This window comes from Nannospalax galili, unplaced genomic scaffold (assembly GCF_000622305.1).
Source record: "Nannospalax galili isolate Female #2095 unplaced genomic scaffold, S.galili_v1.0 scaffold278, whole genome shotgun sequence".
Lineage (NCBI taxonomy): Eukaryota > Metazoa > Chordata > Mammalia > Rodentia > Spalacidae > Nannospalax > Nannospalax galili.
The window spans coordinates 13,615,942-13,633,170 of record NW_008347536.1 but is presented as its reverse complement, the minus strand read 5'-3'; positions in this window follow the sequence as shown (position 1 = coordinate 13,633,170).

Below are 17,229 nucleotides of genomic sequence, written 5' to 3'. Positions count from 1 at the left end.
CACCCCGCGGTCTGTGGGGGGTGGGTCCCAGCAGAAGATTAGGCTTCAGAAACTAAAGAGGACTAGAGTGAACTTACAATGAGGCGCATTTCAGTCTGGGGTTGGGGCCACTTTCCTCCTTATTTGACCTCCCTTGACTAGATCTGAGGCCAACTCCATTGTCCCCAGTTTCTAACTGCCCATCAGGTGCTGTAGTTCCATAGGCTTCTGTCTCCCTCATCCTAAGGCACTCCACCATCAGCACAGCTCTCAAGGATCATCCAGCTTCTAAGCAGAAAGGGAAATGGAGGTGAGGAGTTGCTTAGGGTGTCTGCTCTTTTCCCATTCTTTGCAGTTACCAATCAAGTGGTACTCACAGTGCACCACATCTGACTACAGGCACCCCTACATAATACACATACACACACACACACACACACACACACACACACACACACACACACACGGGAGGAGGGGAGTACAATGCTCCCAGCAGTCTCCCACTCATCACAGTCTGAGACAGCAAAACACCACACACACACACACACACACACACACACACACACACACACACACGGGAGGAGGGGAGTACAATGCTCCCAGCAGCCTCCCAGTCATACCAGTCTGGGACAGCCAAACCCCTTGCACACAGGACTGGGTCAGATCATCACAGTTACAAACACACTATGGAGACAGTCTTGGACACATCACATGCCTCCACACACTCTGTAGCACATAGCCGCAGAATGACTGCATTCATGTCATTAGGATGATGCTTAACACGCAGACTACCCCCAAAATAGTTCATGCACAAACACACGAGTTTCCATGCACACAGTAAGAATACATATACAGGTCCTAAGCATGCAGTATCAAACACACACATATACTCTTGCGTACAAACAGGAGTAGCCTGTGAACACAACAGTGGGACAGCCTCATCTCCCACCCATGGCACTGAGTTGGTCTCATAAAACTAGCAGGAAGGAAGTAGTGGCTTCCGGTGGGGTGTTCAGGAAGTGCGGGAAGAGCAAGATTGCTCCTCTCAGAAGGCTGAGGCCAAAGGCTTCCAGGGACTCAAGCATCCTTAGCTCCCCTGATATCAGAGACACCATGGTTAGAGCCATCCCAGGTGGCCCCTGCCTGATCTGAGAAGCAAGTTGGCAGGCTCCAAACCTTCTTCACATAAGCAGCGTTCTGCCTGATAGCTTCTGACATCCAGCTGAAACAGAAATGAGAGCAACTGGGAAGCACAATATAGGCCTTGGGTTCTAGGCAGGCTTGGTAACTCATAACTGTAACCCCCAGTACTTAGGATGCTGAGGCAAGTGGATTACTGAGGGTTTTGAGGCTAGTCTGGGTTACATAGTGAGTTCCAAGGATTATAGAATGAGTCCCTGACTCAAAAAAGTAAATAACAACTACAAAAATAGATTTTGGATTCTAGTAGAATTTTCCTGATTTTCAGCTGTGTGATCTTGTGCACGTTGCTTGAATTCCCTTGTACTTAGCTTTCACACTCCTAAAAATGGGAATAATACAACCTTACAAAATCTTCTGCATTCTTCATGATCAAGATTAGCATCTCAGTCTTGCAAAGCTGAGGCTCAAAAGGTAGTTGCTGGCAGGCATTGAGGTAAATACCCTAACCCCTCTCCCCAGCTCAGGGTCAGGATAGATGCATGCAGTGAGCAGGTGGAAGGAGTGATTTCACACGGTCTCATGGGCCTGAAGGAGGCCAAGAGCCCATTCTAGAACTCCTGCAGCCCAGCCGTGGCCTCCCTTGGCTGCTCATCTTTATCAAGAACTGGGCACAGCTCAGGCTGGACACACTCTGTTCTGGGTGGCAGTTCTAAGGAAGAGATACCAAAAGCATCCAAGCTTTTTCTAGAGTCAGGGGGTATCCAGGCCCAGGCTGCCTTCCCTGCACCCCAGTCTCCCATTTGTATGCTAAGGAGTCCTTTAGCAGGGATTCCCACAGATGCTTGGATTGAAAGGTTATCTTTCATCTTTAGAACCCACTGACCTTTCCCCCTTTCCCTTTCATCTTCCTTTCTTCTGTCTAGCTCTCCCAAAGGGAGACTGTGTGGCAGGCTTGTGCTGGACACCTGGGCCTCAGGCTCTTCTTCAGAGGAAACCAGGCTCCTAGCAGGTCAGATAGAATAGGGCACCATACTCTTGCTGCTGGGAGCATGTATATTTCCTTTCTCCTTCATCACCAGGGTGATGCTGTTTATCTGCTCATTCAGTCATGCAGAGCACTTCCTACTGGCCACATGTTCAGCCTCTGCCTGAGTGCCAGGAGTGCAACACCTTTCCAGCCCCACCTTATTCACGCCCTACCCAGGGAGGCACCCAGGATGAAAAGGCATGGATGGTCTGAGGGCAGCCACAGTTCTGTCTGCCACACTGACCTCCACTGACACCCTCTTCTCACATCTGCTTCCCTCCCTGGAAGCTTTAAAGCATTCATGGAGATGGTGGGGGTTAGCTGACTTTTCCCGGGGCCCTCAGGTAGGGACCAGGAGAGCTGGCTATAGTGCAGAGCTCAGCACTGGTTTCCTCTGTGATAGACACTGTTTGTTCTCAACAAGCCCCAGTCACTCATCTATAGGTGACGGTTGAGCTAGATAGCTTCCAAGGGCCCTTTCAGCTCTAGAATCCAAGTCATAACTCTGGCCTGTGGCACAAGAAGAGCCAGGGATGGGAGGGAGGGAGGAAGGGAGGGAAGGAGGGAGGGAGGGAGGGAGGGAGGGAGAGAGAGAGAGAGAGAAGGAAGGGCTCTCCTGTACCCCGGGGATTCCTAATCTTGGTCCTAGGCAGAAACACAGATTTCCTCCTCATTGCCATTTTCCAGAGGGACACAGAGGTAGGGTTTCCGGCCCAGTATGCTTTAAGAAAGGCCTGTCTAGGGGACAGAGGAACAGAAGTCTGAGCAGAGGGGCCCAGGCTGACTGTCTCCTAACATGGGCTTAGCATGCCATGCCTCCAGAGGCCAGCTTTTCCAGGCAAGGGGGGAGGGGACCAAAGAGGAAGTGTGTCACCAGGGCACCTGGGCCTGGTGCTCACATTCATTTCCTCTGCTTACCCACTATGGGACTCTGAGGAAGTCACTTAGCCAACATGATCTTTGCCTTTGTCATTTGTACAATGGGAAAACCAGCAACCAGCTCCCTCTCCAGGCTACTGGGAGATAACAGAATAGAAAAGGGCACATATGTGCACACACAGACACACAACACACATGTTCTAAGTGTCAAACCTGTCCTGTGCCCGTCATGGAGGCAGGTGCTGCTCTGCCCATGAGCCCACCAAGCCCCAGGCCTACAGGCAGGTTGTGCAAGAGTGAGCTCTGCAAACCTGGATCTGCCCACCGCCCGCCCAGGAGGGACCTGTCCTCCTCAGAGCCTCAGGGGAGGTATTATTATTCTACAGCACCCAGGGATCTGCCAGGGACTGGGTGGAGAGAAGTTGCTTTCCTGGGTGTGCATAACAAAACACCACCCGTCATGTCTGCTGAGGCGGTTACTTCTGAAAGGCTCCTTTCAGCTGCCCATGTTTAATGGCAGTGGTTTAGGGTTTGTGTTTCTCAGGACTCTATCAGCTCCAGGAGAGAGACTGGACCCCAAATGGCATACTTAGGAGGGACTCTGGCTCAGGCCACTGCAGGAGACTTGAGCAGCCGGTGACCTGGAGGGAGAACTGTGCTGTCACACTCTGCTCACTGAGCCTACCAGGCCTCAGCCTTGGCCTTGCCCTTGGTCCTTCCTCTGGGAATTGGCTGCAACAGCCCCAAGTAGAAACTCCAGTCAGAGACCTTTTCTCTCCTGTTTTTCTCTATCAGTCCCAGGGAAGGAGCTGGTTGGCTGCTTGGGTCATGTGGCTCTGAGTGGCAGTGGGTATTGCCCTGGGTACGGCAAGGACCAGGGGCAGCTCCTGTTACCAGAAGAGGAGAACCAGGAAGCAGGGATCCCTTGAGCATGTGTCTGGGTATGGCTGCTTCTACAATCAGGCCTTTACTTCCCTGGTTTGAATGAAAGCCAGTCTCCACCTGGGGTATTAGGGGAGATGTCCAGTTCCATCCATCCCCTTGCACAAGCCAGAAACCAATGGCTCCCACTGCCCTGATGCACAAAGATAGCAACCAAGGCTGAGAGAGAAGGCAGCCATCTGTCACATACCCCTCAGTGAGTGGCACAGGAGACAGGGAAGTCAGATCTCCTGACACTCAGCCCAGAAGTCAAGTAGTTGCTTGTCAGTCTTTTCACAGAAAGCCAATGAGGCAGTTCTTTAAAAAGCAACTCCAAATCTTCCCATTCTAACACACAAAGGTCTTTGGAGGGTGATTCCATGTGGCAGTTTGGACTTAATATATGCCCATGTGTTGGGGACTTAGTTGTCAGCTGTTTTTAGGAAGCAATTGGACCCTGTAGGCTTTGACCTGATCTATGGATTCATCTCTTGATGGATTCATAGTGTGGTGACATCGTCAGGAGGTGGGGCCTCATTGGTGAACATGAGACACTGGGGTCATGCCCTTGAAAGATAGACCTCACTCTTTGCCCCATCTTCTCTCTGTTTCCTGACATCACGAAGAGAGCATCTTTCTCCTCCATGCCCTTCCCTATTCGCATACTGCCTCGTCACAGTCCAGAAGACAACAGAACCAACCTGACCATGGTCTGAAACTTATGAAACCATGAGCTGAAATAAATCTCTCCTCCCTGGAGTTGCTTTTCACAGGTATTTGTCACTGCTGTGAGAGATCTGACTAACACACTCTACCACAGGTGATGTCTGCCTCTCTACCCTTGATCCGGGCTATCTTGTCACTTGCTCGTTCAGTGAGTGTGACAAAGGCAAGCTGGCACTCAGACATCATGGTTTTGAAGCTTCCCTCTCAACTCTTGGGGCCCTGCTGGGTTATAGTGTGAGGGCCTGGGCTAGACTGTTACATGGTGAGAGGCCAGGGTAGAGAGGGCTGACCCTGTCTTGACTGATCCATCTGGCAAATGCCCATCCAGGTCAGGTGAATAGCCCAATGGGCTCACAGGCAGAACCATTCATGGCTCCAAGCCTCAGTCTCGATGTGACTTGTTATGTAGCAAGCAACAAAGGCATAAAGCAAAAAGATGTAAATGAAAAAGCAGGGGTTAGGGAGATGGCTCAGTGAGTAAGAGAGATTGTAGCTCAAGCATGAAGATCTGAGTTCAGATCACCAGCACCCATGTAAAAAGTCATGTGTGACCATGTACCTCTGTAATCCCAGTACTGTGAAGGACTGAGGCAGGAGGATTGTTGGGGTTTGTTGGTTGCCAGCTTAACTTCAGGCCCAATGAGAGACCCTGTCTCAAGGGCAGAGGGTGATTGAGTATATTTAGGAATATATTACACATGCACCACACGCACATCAAGAAAAAAAAGAGAAAAACTGTTAAAAATATGCAATTATTTATGTAATTTCCCAATCTCAGCATCTCAGAGGTAGGCCATTCTCATAAGGTGGCCACCAGAGCCCGTGCCCTGTCTCTCTAGTGATCTGGGAATGACATGGGATGTGGAGCCTGTGATGGCTCTGCCTCAGCCCCTGCTGTAGCCCCAGTGTGACATCAGTGTGACAAGATGTTTCAAAGTGACTGAGTCAGTGTCCCTCAGCCAGCCCTGCTTGCAAAGCCCAGGGATAGGAGCCTCTGCCCTTGGCCTTCCAGGACAGTCTCTACCATTATGGGATGGCTCTGTCTGCAAGAGGCCCCTCCTCCCTCTAAAGCCTGGGGTCCCTGCCTCTCTTCCTAGGGTCCCCTCATTTATTTTACAACTCTGGGGGCATCACAGGAGTGTTTTGCCTTTGCAAAGCAGCACAACCTCTCTAACAGCAAGTATTTACACAGACCTGTGCCTTGGTCTCCACTGAGCTGTAAGGGAAGTATGTCTCCTAAGGCCTAAATTCAGATGGGCTCTGCCCACTCTGAAGCTTCAGCTTTGCCAACCACCTTTGTGTGGATCTTCCGCCTGCCTGAGACTGAGGTCTCACCTGGAAAATAAGAGTGAAATTTATCGCCTAGGGTTGCAGCCGGGCCTAGAGGAGATGATGAATGTGAGATGCTGGGTTGTAACAGCTCCCTGATAAGGGCTAGTCCCTCTTCTGCCAGGTATATAAACCATTCCAGATGGGAGGCTGGCGGGCTTATGTGCAGGTGGGAGAGGAACTGTCAGCAGGCTGCTGGGGGAGGGACTCCCTGCAGAGAACAGGGGGAGCAAAGACTAGAGGGAGGAGGGCCATGTCAGGAAAGGGTGAGTGAATAGCTCATGTTGCCAGCTTGAAGAAGGATGGGAGGCCTTGCCTGCCAGGCTCAGGGGCCTGGGCCAGTGAAGGGAGACAGGGAGGTCTACAGAGGAAGAGTAAGCTCAGGTACAGCTGGCCTCTGGTTGGGGGCAGACCAGAGGCCTATAGCAGATGTGTGACCTATCTGGGCTGGAACCCAGACCTCCTGCCTCTCCTGGGGACACTCTAGCCTCTGTCCCCAGAACTGAGAGATGTGCAAGATGTTCTCATCCACAAGACATTCTTTTTTTGAGAATCTTCTTTTTTTGTTTTGTTTATTTGCTTATTGGTCTTTTGAGACAGGGTCTCCCTATAGCCCCAGTTGGCCTGGCACTTGCTATGTAGACCAGGCTGGTCTCAATCTCACAGAGATCCACCTGCCTCTGCCTCCCAAGTGCTGGGACTAAAGGCGTGCGCCACCATGCCTGGCTTATGTCTGAGAGTCTTGTACCCACAGAGGCCAGGAAGCATCTGATACAGGTGGCACACCTGTTGTGGGAAGAAGGAACTTGGCCTTCTGGCCTAGGGCTTTGACTCCATATCTTTAGGCCTCACCCTGTTGGGAAGAGGCAGAGGAGAAGTAAGAGGTACAGTCAGAGAGATGCAGGGTGATCCAGGGGGACACTAACCTTTCCTGTTTATACGGTGTGGAATCAGATAGGCTCATGTCAGGGTTTTGCCGGCTCATTTTCTCAGCTATCTTGGACTTTGAATAGAGTTCACAGTTTCTAAGCTCTGCCACAGTTCCAGGCTCCTGTGAGCCTTGCTGCTGCCATTAAAAAGAGGGAGGCCAGATAGTCATGATTAGCCCTATTTTTAAGATGGAGAGACACATGAGAGGGGAAATAACTTGCCCAAGACCTACGGCAGATGTATGACCCATCTGGTCTGGGACCCAGACCTTCTTCCTCTCACTGTAGCCTCTGTCCCCAGAATTGAGAGATGTGCAAGATATTCTCATCCACAGGACATTCTCACTGGGTCTGAGTGAAGAGTAAATGGAGCCAGAGAGAGGCTGACAGCCATCGGCAAACAGCACTTAACCCAAACTGACAATTTAATTGTGCAAATGTGGATAAGGTATGGTTGTGTGCAAGGAAATTCAGATGGTCTGGGTCTCTGGGGAGGCTTGGCCAGCATCCTAGTTGCTGGGGAAACAGGAGGAGGTAGAGTGATGTCACTAGACTCAACTTAAGTCTTGGGGCTGACGTCTACTTCTTTGGGGCTATGGGCCTAGCCTTGGCTCTTGCCTTCACGTGTAACCCCTTCCCTAACAGTCAGGGCTCATGGAGCTCCAGGAGGTGGCAGTGAGTTGCCTAAGGTCATGCAGGCAGTCAGAGCCCACTGTGCCTGGTCTGGGTGAGGCTGTCTGTTTGTCCAATCAAGCTACAGATACCAGGAGGACAGGGTTGTACTAATCACCCATGACCAACCCACAGTCTTGCAAAGAACAGATGCTTAACTGCAGTGAGGGATGCTTGATCCCTCTGCAAAATAGAATGGAGGCCACATGAGGAGGGGTGGTGACATATAGCAGCTTTAAATGAATAGGAGCTCTGAGCTGTCGCCCAGAGTGGCTCTCATTGGCTCAGGAGACACTGAGCTGAGAAAGGGCAGATCGCCAGGCCAAAGCCACCCAGCAGGCTGGGATGACACTGGGCTCCCAGCAGCCAAGTCTATTTTTGGGCCCCACAGAGGTCAAACAATTCTGACCCCAAGACGGGTCATCTCATTCACTGCCATGCCCTTCAGCCCTGGCCAGGGACCTGGATCTTGGGAAGCCCCTACCATCTGAAACATTTTCCCAGAATCTCCAACTCCTGACATGAGAACGAACATGAGCCCACCCATAGCACTAGTAGCCCTCCTGTGTGCCAGACAGGGCTGGCACTCTTTTTCTTTACTTCAGTATTTTCAACTCTATAGAAATTATGTTTATTCCGCAGTCCAGGAAACTGAGGCTCAGGAACCACTTGCCCACTGTACCCAGCCAGAAAGCAAACAAGCTGGGTCTTGAGCCTCAGGTCATTTGGCTTCCAAACACCATAACTACCTCCTACTCTGGCTGCTGGGTCATTAGCAGTGTCTTCAGTCCCAAGGGCAGGGGCAGCCGAGTCTGTGCCTGCCTAGCCTCTCCCTTACTTCTGTTAATAAATGCATTCCTATCTTCCAGTCCCCCATCTTCTGAGCTTGGGAGTGGGCGAGGGTGCCAGTCACACAGAGCTCAGTACTCTGACAGGCCTGGCCTTTTAAAGAATTCCACCTTCCTAGCTGCACAACTGACCCAGGTGGAGTATGTGACCCGAGGGGAACACACTGCTGTACTGGCTTCCTGGGGTGACACAGGTAGGTCTGGGAGATGCTTCCAGCCCAGTGCTTGCCGCCATGAGAGGAAGATGAAGATTGTACAGAAGGAAGAGGAGAGCCAGATGGGGAAAGGGAGTTACTAGAGCCCCTGAGCATCCCTTATTCTTCCAGCCCCGAGCCCACATTAATTCAGGCTTACCCAATGTGGGTCTCTACCCTCTGGTATGGGTACAGTTCAGCCTATGGCCCCTGTATGTGCCCAGGGCTATGCAGGCGAAGCAAGGTTAATAAAGGATCCTGGCCTGGGGCTGGAGAGATGGCTCAGCGGCTAAGAGCACTGGCTATTCTCACAGAGGATCTGGGTTCAATTCTCAGCACCACACATGGCAGCTAACAACTGTCCTAACTCCAGTTCCAGGGGATCCGATGTCCTCCTCTGACTTCCAAGGGCACTGTATGACATGGGTACATATAGAGGCCACATAAATGCAGGAAATACACTCATACACATAAAATAAAAACAGTAAATATTTTAAAAACAGGATCCTGTCCTCCAGGAGGTAACTGTCTGGATGGGTAGAGGGGTGTCAGTAATTCTGGGTTCTGATCCTTGTTCTATCTCTCTTAGCTGCAATTTCCCATCTTTAACATGAGGACACTGGGCTTAATATTCTACAGACCATAGATAGACTCCCTCCAGATCTACACAACTACTGTTTTTTTTAAAAAAATTTCTTATTACTTTTAAGTGTATGTGTACTACCTACATGTAGATAGGTGCACCCATGTCATGCAATGCCTGTGGAGATCAGAAGAAAGCATTAGAACTCCTGGAACTGGAGCTACAGTTGGTTGGTAGCTGTAATGTGGGTGCTGAGAATCAAACCTAGGTCCTCTGCAAGAGCAACCAGTGTTCTTAACTGCTGAGTCATGTCTCTTATCCCCACAACTACTCTTAAAAATTGGTGAATAACGCACCCGTCACCACTTTGAATTGTAGAACAGTTCCAATCACCACCCTCTGAAACACTCCATATCCATTAGCAATGATTCCCCACTTCTACCTACCACCCCAGTCCCTAAAAACAATCTCCTTTAAAAAAAAAACAAAAACAAAACAAAACAAAACATGGATTCTTCTATTCTGGACATTTCAAGTTCATGTTCAAATTTCCCCACAGTGCAGCACCTATGGACATTCCATTTCCTGTGGTGGCTGACACTCCACTCCGGGGTGTGCTGCATGCCATAGTCTGTTTATCCATTCATCAAGTGGGCACCTGGGTTTTTCCCCTTTATAGATAATGCTGCTATGGACATTCATGGGCAAACATTTGCGTGAGACACATGCTTTCAATTCTTTGGTGTATCTAGGAGTGGAATTACTGGATTATATGGTAACTCTGCATGACCTTTGGGGAGCTGCTGAACAGTTTTCCACAGTGCCATACCATTTTATATTTATATCAGCAATGGATGAGAGATCCGGTTTCCCTATGTCCTTGACAAAGTTTGTTACTCTTTGTTGTTTTTATCATAGCCATCTAGCGTGAAGAGGGATCTTAATTTTTATTTTTTGAGACAGGTTCACATGCAGCTCAGGTTAGCTTCAAACTCTATATAGCCAAGGATGACCTTGAACTTCTGATCTTCCTGACTCTACCTCCCAAGTGCTGAGATTACAGGCGTGCACCACTGCACTTGGTTTTTTGCAGTGCTGTAGATTAAACCCAGGGCTTTGTGCGTGCCAGGCAAGTACTCTACCAATTGAACTATATATTCACTCCTTCACTGTGGTCCTAACTTGCATTTCCCAAATGACAAATGTCATTGAAGTTCATTCATCTTTAATTCATTTAAAAAAAATTGGGTAATAGGCCAAGTGCAGTGGCACACACCTTTAATCCCAGCACTCGGGAGGCAGAGGCAGGCAGATCCTCTGTGAGTTCGAGGCCAGCCTGGTGTACAGAGTGAGTTCCAGGCAGCTGGAGCTACAGGGAGACCCTGTCTCAAAAATACCAACCCCCCCCCCAAATTGGGTAATAAGCCAAGTATGATGATGCATGTTTGTAAGTCCAGCACTCAGGAGGATCAGAAGTTCAAGGTCATCCTCAACTATATAACAAGAATTTGAGGCCAGCCTGGGCTACAGAAGACCCTATTTTAAAAGACTCATTAAAAAAGTGAAATGAGAGCCAGGTGTGGTGGCACATGCCTGTAGTCCCAGCATTTGGGAAGCAAAGGCAGGCGGGTCTCTGTGAGTTCAAGGCCAGCCTGGTCTACATAGTGAGTTCCAGGACAGCTGGGGCTACTGGGAGACTAAAAAAAAAAAAAAAAAAAAAAAAAAAAAAAAAAAGTGAAATGAGAAATGTTAGGCTCTCTAAGGTGGGATCAAAGGCATGGGAAATGGCGGAAAGCCATCTGGGAGTGTACAGGGAGTGTGATGTGGGGTCAGCGAGGGGTCTATAGGCCACACAGTGGTGTTGATAGGCTATCTCCATTGATTTTTAGTTGGCAAAAACCCCCACCTCTGGTGCCTGAGTCACAGCTTAAAAAGACTCCTCCCATATCCCTTTGGGAGCCCCAGGGCAGAGGCCGACATGTCATCTAGACACACCACAGGCCAGAATCAACAAGGTGTGCTAGATGCTGTTGGATTCCCAGGATGGTGTTTGGGGGCCAGTGTTCATGAGCGCATGTGTGTACATGTGCACGTGTGTGTGCGTGCATGTGTATGTGTGTTGTCTCTTGCTTTGTGTGAGCCAGGCATGCAGGTTAGGGAGAAGGAAGTGTACGAGGAAGGTGAGAGGGAACTTCCATTTGCTGAGCACCTACTATTTTGCAGGACATTGTGGATTCCTCTCAGCTTACATCTGCCAAAGGAACAGGAACTAAGAGGCTCATCCAGTTTCCTAGGACAGGAAACCAAGTCAGGTGGGAGGGTGCAGTGAGAGCTGGGGTCTGACCCCTGCTCCATCTGTCTGGGGCTGTGCACTCTTCTCATAAGGCCAGCCTACTGTAGAGAGAGAGAGACGAGCAGACCAGAGAGGCCCAGCAGAGGGATGGAGTCACACAGAGAGGAGAGGCAAAAATGAAAAACAAGAGTGGAAAGAAAGTGTGGCCCTGGCCTGGCCCAGGCCTGGAGCAGGTCCTGGGGGAGCAAACCAGGGTGGGGACAGCCGGAAATCAGCTCACTGAACCTGGAGCCAAGAACCAAGCTTGGCCTGCACATGGTGGAAAAGCTCTCACCTCAAGACACTGCATAGAGGGAAGCTGGCACCTCCGGGGAGCAGGGTCTGCCTGGGAAGGGGGCAGCAAGCCGGATGGTCAGGGGTTGCCAAGCAGGGCCATCATCCCGTTTAGTAATGGCTGTAGTTGCGCTGGCTGGCAGGTCTTGGCTGCTGGATTCGTGGAGCAGCATGCCTGGAGCTGGGTCAGAGGGAGCCAAAACAAGGCTATCACTGAATGCTGGCTGCTCTGAGGATAAGTTCCCTAGGGTGGCTCTGTAGCTTCTCATCCAAACTGGGACACGGGAATGAGAGAGGACCACATGCATACGTGGCTATGCATGGTCCCCAAGGCTCTGATGGCCTGGGCCTAGCTGTTTTTCTACAGCTTTCCTCAGGGTCTGCTTTTCATCCACATTGGTTTTCCTCTGTAGTCACCTAGGGCCCTGGTATTTTCGAGAACACCCTCCCCTGTGTCATCCCAACACCCCGACACACCCCTTTATTGTTCCTACATACCAACAAAATCAGCTCATTAAGGCTGTCAAAACATCATGTGCTTTCCCTTCACAGCAAGGGCTCACTCACAATGCTAAATCCACTCCATTGAGAGTTTGACTGTTTCAAAGTCTCAGGGTGGGCTAGATGTCTTGGGTCCCTGTGCCCACAGCTGTGTACCCACCCTGTGCTTTGTGTTTTTTGTTTGATTGATTTGGGTTTTGTTTTCCCATAGTACTCAGAGATCCCTTTCTCTGGCCCTAGAGAGAGGGATCTCTGAGTACTATGCAGACTTTTGGTCTCTTCCATAGACTCCGAGCCCTTCAGGAGTATATCTTCCTGCCTCTGGCTTCCCTTTGGGCTTCTATCAGGATTCAGGTTGTACTGAATGTGGGCTGTAACACTGGACATTACTGTGGTGAATCATGGGAAGTCAAAACTGGAAGGGCCCTGGGGGATCAAGAGCCTAGATGAAAAGGCTGAGCCCAGACCAAGGGGGCTACAGGCATCCAAAATATCAGCCTTCCTCCATTAAGTCATCTTGTATGACCTCTTCTTCCTCATCTTCCTCTGCTCTCAAAGGCCACCTTCTTGGTGCGGCTTCCTGACCATCCTGTAAGAAAGTGAAAGCAGACCCTTGATCCCCCACTGACACTCTCTCTTCCATAGCACAGAACACCATCCATCTGATAGAATGCTATGGTATATGGTGTGCCCTCTAAAAGGTTCATGTGTTAGAAGCCTGCAATGTAATGGTATCAAGAAGTGATGAGATCTCCAATAAGGAAGTCCTACTAGGATCGGACTCATGGGGGCATCACCTTTATGAATGGATTCATGTCTTTCTAGACTGGACTGGTCCTTACAGGAGTGAGTTAGGCCTCTCCAGGATAGATTCATTACCCTAGAGTGGGATGCTATAATGTGTGTCCAGCTTACACTCTGTGTCTCACATGTGTCTCTCTGCACATACCCACTTCCCCTTTTCATTTCTCCACCATGAATTGCTGCAACACAAAATCCTCAGCAGAAGCTGACTAGATGTAACTATACAACCTTGGACTTCCTAGCATTTAAGACCATGAGTCAGAACACACCTCTTTTCTTTATAAAGTACTTTACCTCAGGTATTTTGTAATAGCAACATAAGACAGAGACATATTCATTAGTGGCTTATGTCTGACTCCTTCATTGCTTTGCAGCTCTGTGAAATCAGAGGTTCTATTCAGTGTTTCCGTGACAGTGCCTGTTAGAGAGAAGATGCTTGGTAAATAGATGGGTAACAGGCATTATTTCTCAGCAGTGCACAGAGGAAGAGCTATTATGCATGTTTTAAAGATGTGAGCTGAGGTCCACAGAGCCCATCAGGGCACTAGAAGGCAGCCCACTGTCCCTGATCTTGGTCCTGTGACAGGAGCCTGGAGAAGAGTCAGGCTCTGAGGGAGGAGGGGACAGATTTCTGGGTTTTACTGTTGTTTTTAGGATGCCAAAAACCAGAGGCAGTTTGGGGGCTCAGCCTGTCCTCCTTGTAGTAATTTAGCAGCGCTTACTTCCATGCTATGGCCAAGATGGGAAAGAAAGAAGGAAAGAAAGAGAAGAGAAGGAGGGAGGGAAGGAGGGAGGGAGGGAGGAAAGGAAGGAAGGAAGGAAGGAAGGAAGGAAGGAAGGAAGGAAGGAAGGAAGGAAGGAAGGAAGGAAGGCAGTGCTTATTTTTAAATGGACTGAACTCTGTGAGCTCCACATGGAAATTGCATCCATGATGACATCATGAGGCCCAGGCCCTTTGGGCAACATTACCAATACTTGATGTGATAGACTGAGCCAGGGTCCACAAACCCCCTCCAGAGCTGTGTGAGCGCAAGGCAGACAGTGGCTCCATAGACAAGCCTGGGCACAGACCCCTGAGCCAGGCACAGGGCAGGTGGGGGTGGGGGTAGGTGGGGAGCTCCCATGGGCTGATCAAGCTGATAGGAAGAGGAACATCTCACACTACAGTCCAAAGGTCCTGGATGTCCACACCCGCTGTATGCCTGAGTGGTATGGTACCCTGTCCTCTGGCAAACTCACACAGCAAGGGGTGGCCCTGTCCTCTACCAATTCTATGCAAGCTTCCTGTTCAAGGGAAGTTGAGAGCCTGGGACTGACCATACAGAAACTACCTGATCAAGCCCAATTCTTTACTTTACAGTGAAGAAACAGACTCAAAGAGGGGCAGGGACTGGCCCAAGGTCACACAGCCAATCCACAGAGCAGGCAGTGCTGGAGGCTGTCTCTGGATTGCAGGCCAGGAGCATTTCTTACTGTATCTTGCACTTAAACAGTTGTGTTTGGAGCAGAAGCTCTACTGTTCCGGAAGACGTCAGACCTTTTCAGAATCTGGTCTAAGGCTGCCTTCCAGGATCTGCTGTAAAGGATTATTCCTCAGGGAACAGCTGTTGGCAAAAGCAGGCAAGATATTGATTATGACTGGGTTGGGGGAGGGTAGTTTTAGGTCAGTGAGGGGGTGAAGGGGAGCAAGAAAGAATGGAGAAGGGAACTGGAAGCTCTCTGGAAAATTAACCAAAGATATGTTTAATAGTTTTACAATTGTCTATTTTCTACAGTTCTATGGTGTTTCATATTTGAAAATGATAAACGTTTAACTGGGTAGGTCTGAAATCCAGAGTTTTCTTGGCTCTGTGTGGCTAGGCCTTTCTTAGAAATGTCACCATGGGAACTGAAAGAATCAAAAGTTGTCCAGCTCAGGACCCACCCTGCAGCCTGTCCCTGAGGGTCCTTCACCTGTCTAAAGAAAGCACACAGCAGAGAAGGACTGAGGTGTCCAGAACAAAGCCAAGGTTCTGGGAAGCCCACTTGGGCCATGTGCATGCCCTGCCTCAGTCCCAAAGGCCAGCCATAGTGTCTTGGGGATGTGCCCATACCAGTCCCCACAGCAGGCCTCCTTTGGTGTGTCACTAAGGTCTGTGTCTGAGTGCAGGCTTACCAGGCCACAGCTTTCCAGAACCTGGTTCCCAGGAGAGAATGAACTGGGGAGGGGACAGGTCATTTCTCTGGGTGGAAAGGGGTCAGGGAGGAGGTATGGTCTTGAGTCACATTGTTAGGACTAGCCTATCTAACCTCTAGGTATCTTGGAAAGGGCAATGCCAGGTAGGGCCACACTCCAGATGTCTCAGTCACCAAGGACCTGCCATGCAGGGAAAGGGTTGATTTTAATGTGTGTAAGGTGCTTACTTGGTGGGACCATAAAAATGTGCTTAGTGAATATTAACTGTGGCCTAGCAGGATGGCAGGGTGGGGCAGTGAGTCCAGAGAAGTCACTAGGCCCTGACCTATGCACCCAGCTAGAAGTCCTGCTTCTGGAAGGTTCGACTTATACCCACTCTGCCTCTGGCCGGCATGACCATCTGTGCCACTTTCATGCAGTGAGAGAGTCGCTAGCTGAGGGCTCTGAGCTGTGGCGTCACTTTCTGAATTTCTCTTCCCTGCTCCCTTCTCCTGAATTGTCCTGTCTACCTCCTCTTGCTTACCTTCCCACACCCCTCTGCTAGCCCCCAGAGGCCCAGAATTCTAGAATGTCAGGGCTGGAAGGCCCTCTGTGTGTGTGCCTTCCCTGCCCCTCCTCCCCTGATGTATAGCAGGGGCACTGAGGCCCAGAGAGGGAAAGCCTGCCCTGCCTCCAGGCTGCATAGCTGGTGAGCTGAGCTGGGCTGGAGCTGGGCCAGGTCCAAGGCGCTCCCCCACCTCCACCACCCCCACTCTCTGAGGGTCCCCAGAGGCCACTCCAGAGATGCTGACTCCCCCCACCCTTGTGGCCACCATTCACCTGGTCTTCGTTTGCATCCTCTGCAGCTCTGTCTGGGGTCAGCCCCTGGGGAACAGGCAGCTAATGAGCTTCAGATGTTCAAACACAGCACTGATTGCCAAGGCCTGGCCTGGTCTGGCTGGGGTGCTGTGGTGGGGTGGGGCTGGTGGGAGGAAGCTGCTGCTCCCTAACACAGGTAACCAAATTTCTGCTGGGACACAGCAGGCGCCTGTGTCTAACCTCCAAAACCCCCTTAGGCCTCTGTGCCAAGGAGATGGGGAGAAGGGAGGGAGGCGGGAGACCAAGTGCATCTTGGAACTTAGCTCTTCCTTTGAACCTTTCCTGGATCCTCAGCTGGTGTTCCCTTGAGTTACCAGGAGGGAGGGAGAAGACAGAGGGGCTTGTCAACAGTCTGCTATGTGTGCACTCTTGGCTGGGACAAATGTCACCATCCCCAACCTCACAGGAGCCCTGTGGAGTGAGGACTATCATTCTTCAGTCTACAGAAGAGACAGAGGCTCAAAGAGGTCAAACTGGGGTTCCAACCCCACCCCCACACTCTTCCCTACATAAAGTGGGGTGTTTCAAAAGCCCACGATAGTTCTTTGGGCTCCTGGCTTGGTAAAGGATGAGGCCGGTGCTGCCCAGGGTTCCAGACACTGAGACGGGGGTTGTAGCTGACTCATGCCTCAGTCTTGACAAGGCAGCAGATTTCACATGTACAGAAAGGGGGCCATGGTCTCCATTCAGGTGAGGTAATGCTGATTGCAATCATCATATCTGGCCCATGCCCAGGATGCACCCTGGGAGCCAGACCCACTACTGGGGGCTTTACCTGGCTTAGGCGTGCAGAGGTTGATTCTAGTCTGATGCTTTCTAGCTGTGCAATCCCAACCAGATTCCTTTGCCTCTGTGTGCCTCGGTTTCTCACCTGAGAGGTGAGGATAATTAGACCTATATCTGAGAGTCACTGTGAAGTTCAATGAGTTAATATTTGTAGAGGGTTAGAAGGAAGCCAGGCTCAGGGCACATATCCAGCCCTTATACTACTCAGTATTAGGCTTAACCTGTAAAACAGCTATTCCTTTCCTCAG